This window comes from Lolium perenne, chromosome 4 (assembly GCF_019359855.2).
Source record: "Lolium perenne isolate Kyuss_39 chromosome 4, Kyuss_2.0, whole genome shotgun sequence".
Classification (NCBI taxonomy): domain Eukaryota; kingdom Viridiplantae; phylum Streptophyta; class Magnoliopsida; order Poales; family Poaceae; genus Lolium; species Lolium perenne.
In genome coordinates, this window is record NC_067247.2 from 144,956,086 (window position 1) to 144,970,245 (window position 14,160).

Sequence of the window (14,160 nt, forward strand, 5' to 3'; positions counted from 1 at the left end):
CTGCACAAAATAGGACACCAGGGCAATTCTGCTGAAAACAGCGTTAGTCCGTGTTAGTTGTATCCAAAATACACAAATTAGAGGCAAAACAATAGCAAAATTGTTCGGGAAAGTAGATACGTTTTGGACGTATCAACTCCCCCATGCTTAGCTTATTGCTTGTCCTCAAGCAATTCAGTTAACAACTGAGTGCGATAAAAGAACTTTCACGAACACATTTGTTCATATGATGTAAATATTCTCATGATATGGACAAGTACTCAGGCAATTCATAATAAGATACATGCAAATAAAGTCATCTAATAGCTATGTCAATCATGGAAAAGATACCAACAAATTAATAATAAGCATCATGAATCATGTCTATCAGCAAGATTGCAATGTTCATAAAAAGATATGATAAAGTGGTATCTCGCTTGCCCGTATTTGTACAGCAAAACATAAATGCCCAGGCACCTCTGAAATTCATGGAAAGACTAGAAGTAAATATTATCAAAGATAAAAGCATCAAAGTTATACTACAGCAAATCATATTTTGGGACAAGCATATTATACTAAGAAGGACAGTTGTGCTCTCAAGAAGGTGCTCAAAGAAAGGATGGTGACTCAACATAAAAGTAAGAGATTGGCCCTTCACAGAGGGAAGCAGGGATTAACATGCGCTAGAGCTTTTCATTTTTAAAACAGAAGTAAAATTGTTTTGAGATGTGTTTGTTGTTGTCAACGAATGGTAGTGGGTACTCTAACTACCTCGTCAACCAGACTTTTAAGAGCGGCTCCCATGAAGGACGTTATCTCTACTAGCAAGGTAAATCATCCCTCTTCTCTTTTGTTTACACATGTACTTTAGTTTCATTATGGATGACACTCCCCCCAACCTTTGCTTACACAAGCCATGGCTAACCGAATCTTCGGGTGCCTTCCAACATTCACATAACATGGAGGAGTGTCTATTTGCAAATAAAGTTGCTTACTGATAAATCAGGGCAAAATATGTGAAGAGAATTATTGATGAAAGTTAATTAATTGGGGCTGGGAACCCCGTTGCTAGCTCTTTTTGCAAAATTATTGGATAAGCGGATGTGCCACTAGTCCATTGGTGAAAGTCTGTCAGGAGTAAATGACAAGGTTGAAAGATAAAACACCACATACTTCCTCATGAGCTATAAAACATTGACACAAATTGAGAAGTACTTTGAAGGTTTTAAAGGTAGCATATGAGAATTTACTTGGAATGGTATGAAATGCCATGCATAGGTATTTATGGTGGACACTTTGGAATAACTTGGTTTTCAGGGGTTTGGAAGCACGAGCAGCATTCCCGCTCAGTACAAGTGAAGGCTAGCAATAGACTGGGAAGCGACAATCAAGAGAGCAATAATTGTTATAATCATGCTTGCGACAAAATAAATTAACGGAGGCATAAAAGTGATACAAGAACTCTGAGGCAAAGTAAATCATCGAGGCTTAATTGACTTTTGTTTTTCAGTCATATGCATGCGTGAACATGTGCCAAGTCGATTCAAATGAATTATTCAGAGGAGGATACCACAATATCATACCTATCTATGAATAAAACAATGCAAGCAAATATTTATGACATGCTACTCATATTAATAAATTGGAGATAAACATGAGAGATCATGAACTACTAGACTTTCATTAAATGACATATACCTCACATGAACCAACTAAGCATGCTCACATGGATGAGTATATGTACAAAAATGAAAACAAATAGAGTTCATACCAGCCTCTCACCACAGTCGAGTTGTCGTAGATCGTCATTATTGCCTTTCACTTGTGTAGCTTGAATAATATGAAATGAAAACCAAGCTCCAACCACCGGAGACCGCTGAACTGTAGGATAACGTTGCATAGAAAAAAAAAATTTCCTACCGCGAACACGCAATCCAAGCCAAGATGCAATCTAGAAGACGGTAGCAACGAGGGGTTTATCGAGTCTCACCCTTGAAGAGATTCCAAAGCCTACAAGAGGAGGCTCTTGTTGCTGCGGTAAACGTTCACTTGCCGCTTGCAAAAGCGCGTAGAAGATCTTGATCACGATCGCTTTCGGCGCCACGAACGGGCAGCACCTCCGTACTCGGTCACACGTTCGGTTGTTGATGAAGACGACGTCCACCTCCCCGTTCCAGCGGGCAGCGGAAGTAGTAGCTCCTCTTGAATCCGACAGCACGACGGCGTGGTGTCGGTGGTGGTGGAGAAGTCCGGCGGAGCTTCGCTAAGCGTGCGGGACGTGGTGGAGGAGAGAGGCCGCTAGGGTTTGGGGAGAGGGGGCGCCGGCCACTAGAGGGGTGCGGCCACCTTGTGGTTCTTGGGTGGCCGGCCCCCTTCCCTTGGCCCCTCATTATATAGGTGGAACCCCAAGTGTTGGTCTCCAAGTCTTCGAATAAGACCCGAACCAAAAACCTTCCATATGGTGGGGAAACCTACCCAAGCTAGTACTCCCACTAGAGGTGGGAGTTCCACCTCCCATATGGGGGGGTGGCCGGCCCCCTAAGGGGGAGTCCACTTGGGACTCCACCCCCACTAGGGTTGGCCGGCCATGGAGGTGGAGTCCCATGTGGACTCCACCTTCCTTGGTGGTTTCTTCTGGACTTTTCTAGAACCTTCTAGAACCTTCCATAGAACCTTCCGCATCATTTTAATTCACATAAAATGACATCCTATATATGAATCTTATTCTCCGGACCATTCCGGATCTTCTCGTGATGTCCGGGATCTCATCCGGGACTCCGAACAAATATTCGAACTCCATTCCATATTCAAGTTCTACCATTTCAACATCCAACTTTAAGTGTGTCACCCTACGGTTCGTGAACTATGCGGACATGGTTGAGTACTCACTCCGACCAATAACCAATAGCGGGATCTGGAGATCCATAATGGCTCCCACATATTCAACGATGACTTTAGTGATCGAATGAACCATTCACATACAATACCAATTCCCTTTGTCACGCGATATTTTACTTGTCCGAGGTTTGATCTTCGGTATCACTCTATACCTTGTTCAACCTCGTCTCCTGACAAGTACTCTTTACTAGTACCATGGTATGTGGTCTCTTATGAACTTATTCATATGCTTGCAAGACATTAGACGACATTCCACCGAGAGGGCCCAGAGTATATCTATCCGTCATCGGGATGGACAAATCCCACTGTTGATCCATATGCCTCAACTCATACTTTCCGGATACTTAATCCCACCTTTATAACCACCCATTTACGCAGTGGCGTTTGGTGTAATCAAAGTACCTTTCCGGTATAAGTGATTTACATGATCTCATGGTCATAAGGACTAGGTAACTATGTATCGAAAGCTTATAGCAAATAACTTAATGACGAGATCTTATGCTACGCTTAATTGGGTGTGTCCATTACATCATTCTTACAATGATATAACCTTGTTATTAATAACATCCAATGTTCATGATTATGAAACTTAATCATCCATTAATCAATAAGCTAGTTTAAGAGGCATACTAGGGACTTCTTGTTTGTCTACATATCACACATGTACTAATGTTTTGGTTAATACAATTATAGCATGATATATAAACATTTATCATAAACATAAAGATATAAATAATAACCACTTTATTATTGCCTCTAGGGCATATCTCCTTCAGTCTCCCACTTGCACTAGAGTCAATAATCTAGATTACATTGTAATATACCTAACACCCATGGCATTCTGGTGTTGGTCATGTTTTGCCCTAGGGAGAGCTTTAGTCAACGGATCTGCTACATTCAGATCAGTGTGTACTTTGCAAATCTTTACTTCTCCATCTTCGATGTACTCGCGAATCGAGTGGTAACGCAGCTTGATATGCTTCAGCCTCTTGTGTGACCTTGGTTCTTGTGCATTGGCGATGGCACCCATGTTATCACAATAAATGATTAATGGGTCCAATGCACTAGGAACCACACCGAGCTCTACAATGAACCTCTTCATCCATACCGCTTCTGATGAAGCCTCTGAAGCCGCTATGTACTCTGATTCTGTTGAAGACTTCGCCACTGTGCACTGCTTCGAGCTTGCCCAGCTTACTATAGCACCATTCAATATAAACACGTACCCAGATTGTGACTTAGAGTCATCAGGATCAGTGTTCCAACTTGCATCGGTGTAACCACTTACAACGAGCTCTTGGTCACCTCCATAACAAAGAAACATATCCTTAGTTCTTTTCAAGTACTTCAGGATATTCTTGACCGTTGTCCAGTGTTCCATTCCTAGATCACTTTGATATCTGCTAGTCAAACTAACAGCATGTGCTATATCCGGTCTAGTACATAGCATGGCATACATGATAGATCCTACTGCCGAGGCATAGGGGTTTTTACTCATCCTTTCTCTTTCTTCTGCCGTAGCCGGTCCTTGAGTCTTACTCAAGACTTTGCCTGGTAACATAGGTAAGAACCCTTTCTTACTTTCATCCATTCTAAACTTCTTTAGAATCTTGTCCAGATATGTACTCTGTGATAGCCCTATTAGGCGTCTTGATCTATCTCTATAAATCTTGATGCCTAATATATACGATGCTTCACCAAGGTCTTTCATTGAAAAACTATTATTCAAATAACCTTTAACACTGCTTAATAGTTCTATATCATTCCCGATCAATAATATGTCATCTACATATAATATTGTAGGATAACGTTGCATAGAAAAAACAAAAAATTTCCTACGGCGAACACGCAATCCAAGCCAAGATGCAATCTAGAAGACGGTAGCAACGAGGGGGTATCGAGTCTCACCCTTGAAGAGATTCCAAAGCCTACAAGATGAGGCTCTTGTTGCTACGGTAGACGATCACTTGCCGCTTGCAAAAGCGCGTAGAAGATCTTGATCACGATCGGTTCCGGCGCCACGAACGGGCAGCACCTCCGTACTCGGTCACACGTTCGGTTGTTGATGAAGACGACGTCCACCTCCCCGTTCCAGCGGGCAGCGGAAGTAGTAGCTCCTCTTGAATCCGACAGCACGACGGCGTGGTGTCGGTGGCGGTGAAGAAGTCCGGCGGAGCTTCGCTAAGCTACGCGGGCAATATGGAGGAGAGGGGGGCGGCTAGGGTTTGGGAGGGGTGGCCGGCCACTCTATGGGGGCGGCCAGCTTGTGGTCTTGGGGTGGCCGGCCCCCTCCCTTGGCCCCTCATTATATAGGTGGATCCCAAGTGTTGGTGTCCAAGTCTTCGAATAAGACCCGAAACCAAAACCTTCCATAAGAGGGGGAAACCTAGCCCAACTAGGACTCCCACCCAAAGGTGGGATTTCCACCTCCCATGTGGGGGGTGGCCGGCCCCCTATGGTGGAGTCGACTTGGGACTCCACCCCATCTAGGGCTGGCCGGCCATGGAGGTGGAGTCCCATGTGGACTCCACCTTCCTTGGTGGTTTCTTCCGGACTTTTCTAGAACCTTCTAGAACCTTCCATAGAACCTTCCGCGACATTTTATTTCACATAAAATGACATCCTATATATGAATCTTATTCTCCGGACCATTCCGGAACTCCTCGTGATGTCCGGGATCTCATCCGGGACTCCGAACAAATATTCGAACTCCATTCCATATTCAAGTACTACCATTTCAACATCCAACTTTAAGTATGTCACCCTACGGTTCGTGAACTATGCGGACATGGTTGAGTACTCACTCCGACCAATAACCAATAGCGGGATCTGGAGATCCATAATGGCTCCCACATATTCAACGATGACTTTAGTGATCGAATGAACCATTCACATACATTACCAATTCCCTTTGTCTCGCGATATTTTACTTGTCCGAGGTTTGATCTTCGGTATCACTCTATACCTTGTTCAACCTCGTCTCCTGACAAGTACTCTTTACTCGTACCGTGGTATGTGGTCTCTTATGAACTCATTCATATGCTTGCAAGACATTAGACGACATTCCACCGAGAGGGCCCAGAGTATATCTATCCGTCATCGGGATGGACAAATCCCACTGTTGATCCATATGCCTCAACTCATACTTTCCGGATACTTAATCCCACCTTTATAGCCACCCATTTACGCAGTGGTGTTTGGTGTAATCAAAGTACCTTTCCGGTATAAGTGATTTACATGATCTCATGGTCATAAGGACTAGGTAACTATGTATCGAAAGCTTATAACAAATAACTTAATGACGAGATCTTATGCTACGCTTAATTGGGTGTGTCCATTACATCATTCATACAATGACATAACCTTGTTATTAATAACATCTAATGTTCATGATTATGAAACTAATCATCCATTAATCAACAAGCTAGTTTAAGAGGCATACTAGGGACTTCTTGTTTGTCTACATATCACACATGTACTAATGTTTCGGTTAATACAATTCTAGCATGATATATAAACATTTATCATAAACATAAAGATATAAATAATAACCACTTTATTATTGCCTCTAGGGCATATCTCCTTCAGTCTCCCACTTGCACTAGAGTCAATAATCTAGTTTACATTTGTAAAGATATAACACCTTGGCCTTATGGTGCTTTATCATGTATTGCTCACGGGAGAGGTTTTTAGTCAACGGATCTGACACGCTCAGAAACGTATGTATTTTGTAATTCATTTGCGTCTCAACGCATCACTCATTTCCAAATGAGTTGGCATTAAATATGTTTAATCTTATGGTGGAACCTTAATTCCGCGGTCTGAAATAAGTCACTAATATTGTCACATACAATATAGCTTCAAAGTTCTGACACTATCGGAACTACACCAAGTTCTCAAAGAACTTCTTGACTCAACATCCTCAGTTATTTGTCAAAACAAATGACATACTCTGCCTTCGTTTTGTAGAATCCATCACAATATTTAGAACTCTTCTAAATCTAACATAGACAACTTCTAGTTCATTGTGCTACCTTTAAAACAACACTTAGTCTAATTTGAGATTGAAATTCTATTTTGATATGTGACAAAACAAATATCGGTGTAACACCTTACAGCGATTTGTTTGTCATTTCTTCATACAAAAATATATATGTATATCCTTAGTTCTTCTATAGTACTCAAGGATATTCTTACTGTCGTCCTATGATCATCTTATGAATCATTCCGGTATATGCTCATAACATTTTAGAGCACAAGATATCTGATTTTGTACATTTTATTTGTGATCTAAAATCACTCATGTATTTTTACTCATCGAGTGTCAGATACACTCAAGTCTTGTTAAACCTTCACATGACAAGAACATTTTCTTAATATTTCTATATTGAACTATTTCAATATCCATTCTATGTACTTTGACTTAAACTTATTATGTGTTTCAATCTATCTTCATAGATCTTGACACTAAATATGTTTTTAGTCCATATCCTTTCATTGAAATTAATTTTCAATGAAACCTTTTAATCAAGTATGTAATTACATTATTTATAACCAACTATATGTCTTCTACATAAGTATTATAAATATGTCTCAGCGCTCCCACTTAATTTCTTGCAAATGCAAGCCTCTTCATCGTCTCTGATGAAATCAAAAACTCTTTGACTATTTCATCTGGTGAAGATTCCAACTCCGTGATACTCACTTCATCCAATTTGAAGTCGTATACCTATCTAGTATTCCATGGACCAGCAAAACTCTTGGTTGTATCTTGTATACATACTTCTGTTAAGTAGTGTATTTTGCCATCCTAGTAGCATATCTCATAAAAGAAATATGTAGTGATTACTAGAATAATCCACATAGACTATAAGCATTGCTACGGAAGATCTAATCTTATCGTATTCAACTCTTTGAACTTTGTCATAAACAATTTTTCGATAAGTCAAGCTTTCTTCAAGGATATTTCATCCATGTCTATCAATTTCATAGATCCATTTACTTTCATAAAGTATTCATCTATATTGGATTTCATGGCGCATGGCCATTTTAACGGAGTCAGGGCCCATCATAACTTCTTTGTTTTGTAGTTGGTTTATCATTGTTCAAAATCAATCCTTTGTCAACAAATCATTTATTTGATCACAAAGTAAACCATACCTACAAGGTTCAATATGTACTTCGATCTCCATGGCTAAAACACTTTGTAGTCATGAGAGCCATGATCGTCGTGGCCGCTTCCGAAACCAATTCCGATGCTGCGCTATTCTGATCATTATGCTCAGGTTCATAAACCTTATCAAATTATATTGTCCTCCCACTCAAATACTTCACTCGAAACAATTTCTCGGAAATAAGAAACATTGACAAACACTTTTGTCTTTGTCTCGTGGGAAGAATTCCCAGTTGAATCTCTGGGATAACCAACAAAGACATTCATCCGATTTTGGTTGACTATTAGGATTTATACCCATGCCATAACTTGTATGGTGTCATTTCAACGGATCATGATGACGCTCTATTCAGTGTAAAAGCGGTAGTCACTAAAGCATAATCCACAAAAATATAATGGCATCAATATTTTATCTCATCATTGATCCAACATAGTTTGGATATATCTCTTGGATACTTCATCATCACTATGATACTCCAAGAAACGTAAGTTGTAGAACAATTTCATAACTCTCTTAGATGTTCGCTAAAACTCGTAATTCAAATATTTCCACCATGATCCAATCATAGATATTTGATTTCTATTACGATGATTTCCACTTCATACTGAAATTTATTTGAATCCATTCAAATGTTTCAAACTTCTTCCTTATTGAATATATCCACATATATATACTCAATTCATTGTTGAAAGTTTTTATGAAGTAGAAGAATCTCCCGCACACAACTATGCCCAGTGAACCACATACATCATCATGTATTTTTCCACTAAGTTAGTTGCCCATTCAACTTTTGGCCTATGAACGGTATTTTAATCATTCTCTTTAGAAAAGATTTGCAAGCGCCAAATGATTCAAAAATCAAATGACTCCAAAAATCCATTTGCATGGAGTTCCTTCATGCGTTCCTTTCTAACATGACCTAAATGGCGGATCCACAAATAAGTGGAATTCAAATCATTTGCCTTATGGCATTTTAGCGTCAGTGTTATGTATGTGTGTTTCACCATTAAGATTTATAATAACTTATCCATCGTATATGGAGTAATGTCATAATTTGAACAACTCATTGTTTTCATTTGACCAGAGCAAAATAACAATTATTAAGTTCTTTATTATAAATTCTAAGGGCTAGATAGAATGCCAATGACGAACATAATAACACTTTATTTTTGTTCCAGATGTGCATTCCTATCATATTCCTTGTCAGTCACTTAGGCCATTGTATTCTTGTATTGCGTTGTTTTGTATGACACTTCATACCAACCAATATAGTACTAATACCCAAGAATTTCATTGTGTGACTTAACTAGGAATACAACCATAACATGTATATCATTTATATACACCTGAGCTAGACTTTCTAGTCTTTTCTTTTCTTTTTGCCAAAATATCTTTTGCAGTTTTCTCTTTTAGCTTTCCTCATTATTCAGAAAAACACTTCAACATCATTAACTTCTAGGTTTGTTGGTCAAATACCAATAACCTTGAGGTTCTTACTTTGAAATTGATCATCATATGACAAGTGTTCCAGATTTCACTTATTAGTAACTTTGTAATATGATGAACAATTTCACTCATAATTTTATCCATCATATCATGACGACTTTCCGAGACCATGTCTGTACATGCTAGGCTCGTAAAGTTTTAACCTTGGTATTCGCATGTGCAAATCTGGCTTGCACCCGTTGTATGCACACGTAGAATCTATCACACCCGATCATCACGTGATGCTTCGAAACGACGAGTCTTAGCAACGGTGCATACTAAGGACGATAACTTCATGGATATGCGAATATTATTAGTGCCCCAATAGTTGGAGGATTGTGACGCCTGGCGTCTTCAACCTTCATACATTCCCATAAAACTTATGAGTTTATGTAGTCTCACCAAATTTATATTCTATCATCTTGCAATAAGGTCTTAGATATCACATATATCTCATACCTTGATTATTTCTGAAAACTAAATTTTCAGCTCCTTACTTTTCAAACAGATTTGAACTTCAAGTTTCACGGAGACAAGATAACTTTAGGTACTAATTGAAACCATAGCTCTTTGAATCAACAATGTGAGGTTTACTAAAAGTTTGCAATAGGACTTAATCAATTCTTGATTCTTTAACAATACGGTACCAATCCGTAAAGTTTCTTATCAGATTTTAACAGTATTTCTATCTCAATTACAAGACTAGCGCATAGTAGTAAACGGATGCCAATACTACAAAATTAATTCAAAATACTACTCAGACTATGTTTATGATAATTAGTTCATGTTCTAATCTAATTACTAATGAACTCCCACTTAATACAACATCCCTCATAGTTGTTAAGTGATACACGATCCACATCCACTACACCAAAACCGATCATCACGTGAGATGATGTAGCTTCAATGGTGAACATCAACATGTTGATCATATCATCCATATGACTCGTGTTCAACCTTTCGGTTTCCGTTGTCCCGAGGCCATGTCTGTACATGCTAGGCTCGTCAAGCAAACCCAAGTAATCCGCGTGTGCAACATGGCTTACACCCGTTGTATATGAACGTTGAATCTATCACATCCGATCATCACGAGATGCTTCGAAACGACGAACTTTGGCAACGGTGCATACGAGGGGAGAACACTTTATTATCTTGATATTAATGTGAGGGATCATCTTATAATGCTACCGTCGCGATCTAAGCAAAATAAGATGCATAAAAGGATTAACATCACATGCAGTTCATATGTGATATGATATGGCCCTTTTGTCTTTGCGCCTTTGATCTTCATCTCCAAAGCACGGACATGATCTCCATCATCAACGGGCATGATCTCCATCATCGTCGGCGTAGCGTCAAGGTCCATGGCGCCATCTTGATGGTTGTTCACCTCATGTAGCAACTATTACAACTACTTTGAAATACTACTCAACATGAAAATTAAAGACAACCATAAGGCTCCTGCCGGTTGCCACAATACAATAATGATCATCTCATACATATTCATCATCACATTATGGCCATATCACATCACCAAACCCTGCAAAAACAAGTTAGACGTCTCTAATTTGGTTTGCATATTTTACGTGGTTTAGGGTTTTCGAGAGAGATCTAATCTACCTACGAACATGAACCACAACGTTGATACTAATGTTTTCAATAGAAGAGTAAATTGAATCTTTACTATAGTAGGAGAGACAGACACCCGCAAAGCCTCTTATGCAATACAAGTTGCATGTCGAACGAGGAACAAGTCTCATGAACGCGGTCATGTAAAGTTAGACCGAGCCGCTTCATCCCACTATGCCATAAAGATGCAAAGTACTCAAACTAAAGATAACAAGAGCATCAACGCCCACAAACCATTGTGTTCTACTCGTGCAACCATCTATGCATAGACACGGCTCTGATACCACTGTAGGATAACGTTGCATAGAAAACAAAAATTTTCCTACGGCGAACACGCAATCCAAGCCAAGATGCAATCTAGAAGACGGTAGCAACGAGGGGGTATCGAGTCTCGCCCTTGAAGAGATTCCAAAGCCTACAAGATGAGGCTCTTGTTGCTGCGGTAGACGATCACTTGCCGCTTGCAAAAGCGCGTAGAAGATCTTGATCACGATCGGTTCCGGCGCCACGAACGGGCAGCACCTCCGTACTCGGTCACACGTTCGGTTGTTGATGAAGACGACGTCCACCTCCCGTTCCAGCGGGCAGCGGAAGTAGTAGCTCCTCTTGAATCCGACAGCACGACGGCGTGGTGTCGGTGGCGGTGAAGAAGTCCGGCGGAGCTTCGCTAAGCTACGCGGGCAATATGGAGGAGAGGGGGGCGGCTAGGGTTTGGGAGGGGTGGCCGGCCACTCTATGGGGGCGGCCAGCTTGTGGTCTTGGGGTGGCCGGCCCCCTCCCTTGGCCCCTCATTATATAGGTGGATCCCAAGTGTTGGTGTCCAAGTCTTCGAATAAGACCCGAAACCAAAACCTTCCATAAGAGGGGGAAACCTAGCCCAACTAGGACTCCCACCCAAAGGTGGGATTTCCACCTCCCATGTGGGGGGTGGCCGGCCCCCTATGGTGGAGTCCACTTGGGACTCCACCCCATCTAGGGCTGGCCGGCCATGGAGGTGGAGTCCCATGTGGACTCCACCTTCCTTGGTGGTTTCTTCCGAACTTTTCTAGAACCTTCTAGAACCTTCCATAGAACCTTCCGAATCATTTTATTTCACATAAAATGACATCCTATATATGAATCTTATTCTCCGGACCATTCCGGAACTCCTCGTGATGTCCGGGATCTCATCCGGGACTCCGAACAAATATTCGAACTCCATTCCATATTCAAGTACTACCATTTCAACATCCAACTTTAAGTGTGTCACCCTACGGTTCGTGAACTATGCGGACATGGTTGAGTACTCACTCCGACCAATAACCAATAGCGGGATCTGGAGATCCATAATGGCTCCCACATATTCAACGATGACTTTAGTGATCGAATGAACCATTCACATACATTACCAATTCCCTTTGTCTCGCGATATTTTACTTGTCCGAGGTTTGATCTTCGGTATCACTCTATACCTTGTTCAACCTCGTCTCCTGACAAGTACTCTTTACTCGTACCGTGGTATGTGGTCTCTTATGAACTCATTCATATGCTTGCAAGACATTAGACGACATTCCACCGAGAGGGCCCAGAGTATATCTATCCGTCATCGGGATGGACAAATCCCACTGTTGATCCATATGCCTCAACTCATACTTTCCGGATACTTAATCCCACCTTTATAGCCACCCATTTACGCAGTGGTGTTTGGTGTAATCAAAGTACCTTTCCGGTATAAGTGATTTACATGATCTCATGGTCATAAGGACTAGGTAACTATGTATCGAAAGCTTATAGCAAATAACTTAATGACGAGATCTTATGCTACGCTTAATTGGGTGTGTCCATTACATCATTCATACAATGACATAACCTTGTTATTAATAACATCTAATGTTCATGATTATGAAACTAATCATCCATTAATCAACAAGCTAGTTTAAGAGGCATACTAGGGACTTCTTGTTTGTCTACATATCACACATGTACTAATGTTTCGGTTAATACAATTCTAGCATGATATATAAACATTTATCATAAACATAAAGATATAAATAATAACCACTTTATTATTGCCTCTAGGGCATATCTCCTTCAAATATCAGGAATGCTATAGAGCTCCCACTCACTTTCTTGTAAATACAGGCCTCTCCATGACACTGTATAAACCCGAAGTCTTTGATCACCTTATCAAAGCGTTGGTTCCAACTTCTCGATGCTTGCTTCAGTCCATAGATTGAACGCTGAAGTTTGCATACTTTGTCAGCATTTTTAGGATCGACAAAACCTTTGGGTTCTACCATATACAACTCTTCCTCAATGTCTCCATTAAGGAACGCCATTTTGACATCCATCTGCCAAATCTCATAATCGAAAAATGCAGCTATTGCTAACAAAATCCTCACAGATTTTAGCTTCGCTACAGGTGAGAAAGTCTCATCGTAGTCAACTCCTTGAATTTGTCGGAAACCCTTTGCGACAAGTCGAGCTTTATAGACAGTAATATTACCATCGGCATCTGTTTTTCTCTTGAAGATCCATTTATTTTCGACGGCCTTTCGGCTATCAGGTAAGTCTACCAAAGTCCATACTTTGTTATCATACATGGATCCCATTTCGGATTTCATGGCTTCTTGCCATTTGTTGGAATCTGGGCTCATCATCGCTTCTTCATACGTCACAGGGTCCTCCCATCATTGTTATCCACAATCATGACATTTAGACAAGGATCATACCAATCAGGAGTGGCACGTTCCCTTGTCGATCTGCGAGGTTCAGTAGTTTCCTCGTTTGAAGTTTCATGATCATTATCATTAGCTTCCTCTGTTGCCGGTGTAGGCGGTACAGGTACAACTTCCGGTACTGCGCTACTCTGATCAACGAGTATAGATTCATCAATCTCATCGAGTTCTACTTTTCTTCCAGTCACTTCTTTAGTGAGAAATTCTTTCTCAAGAAAGGTTCCATTCTTAGCAACAAAGATTTTGCCTTCGGATCTGTGATAGAAAGTGTACCCTAT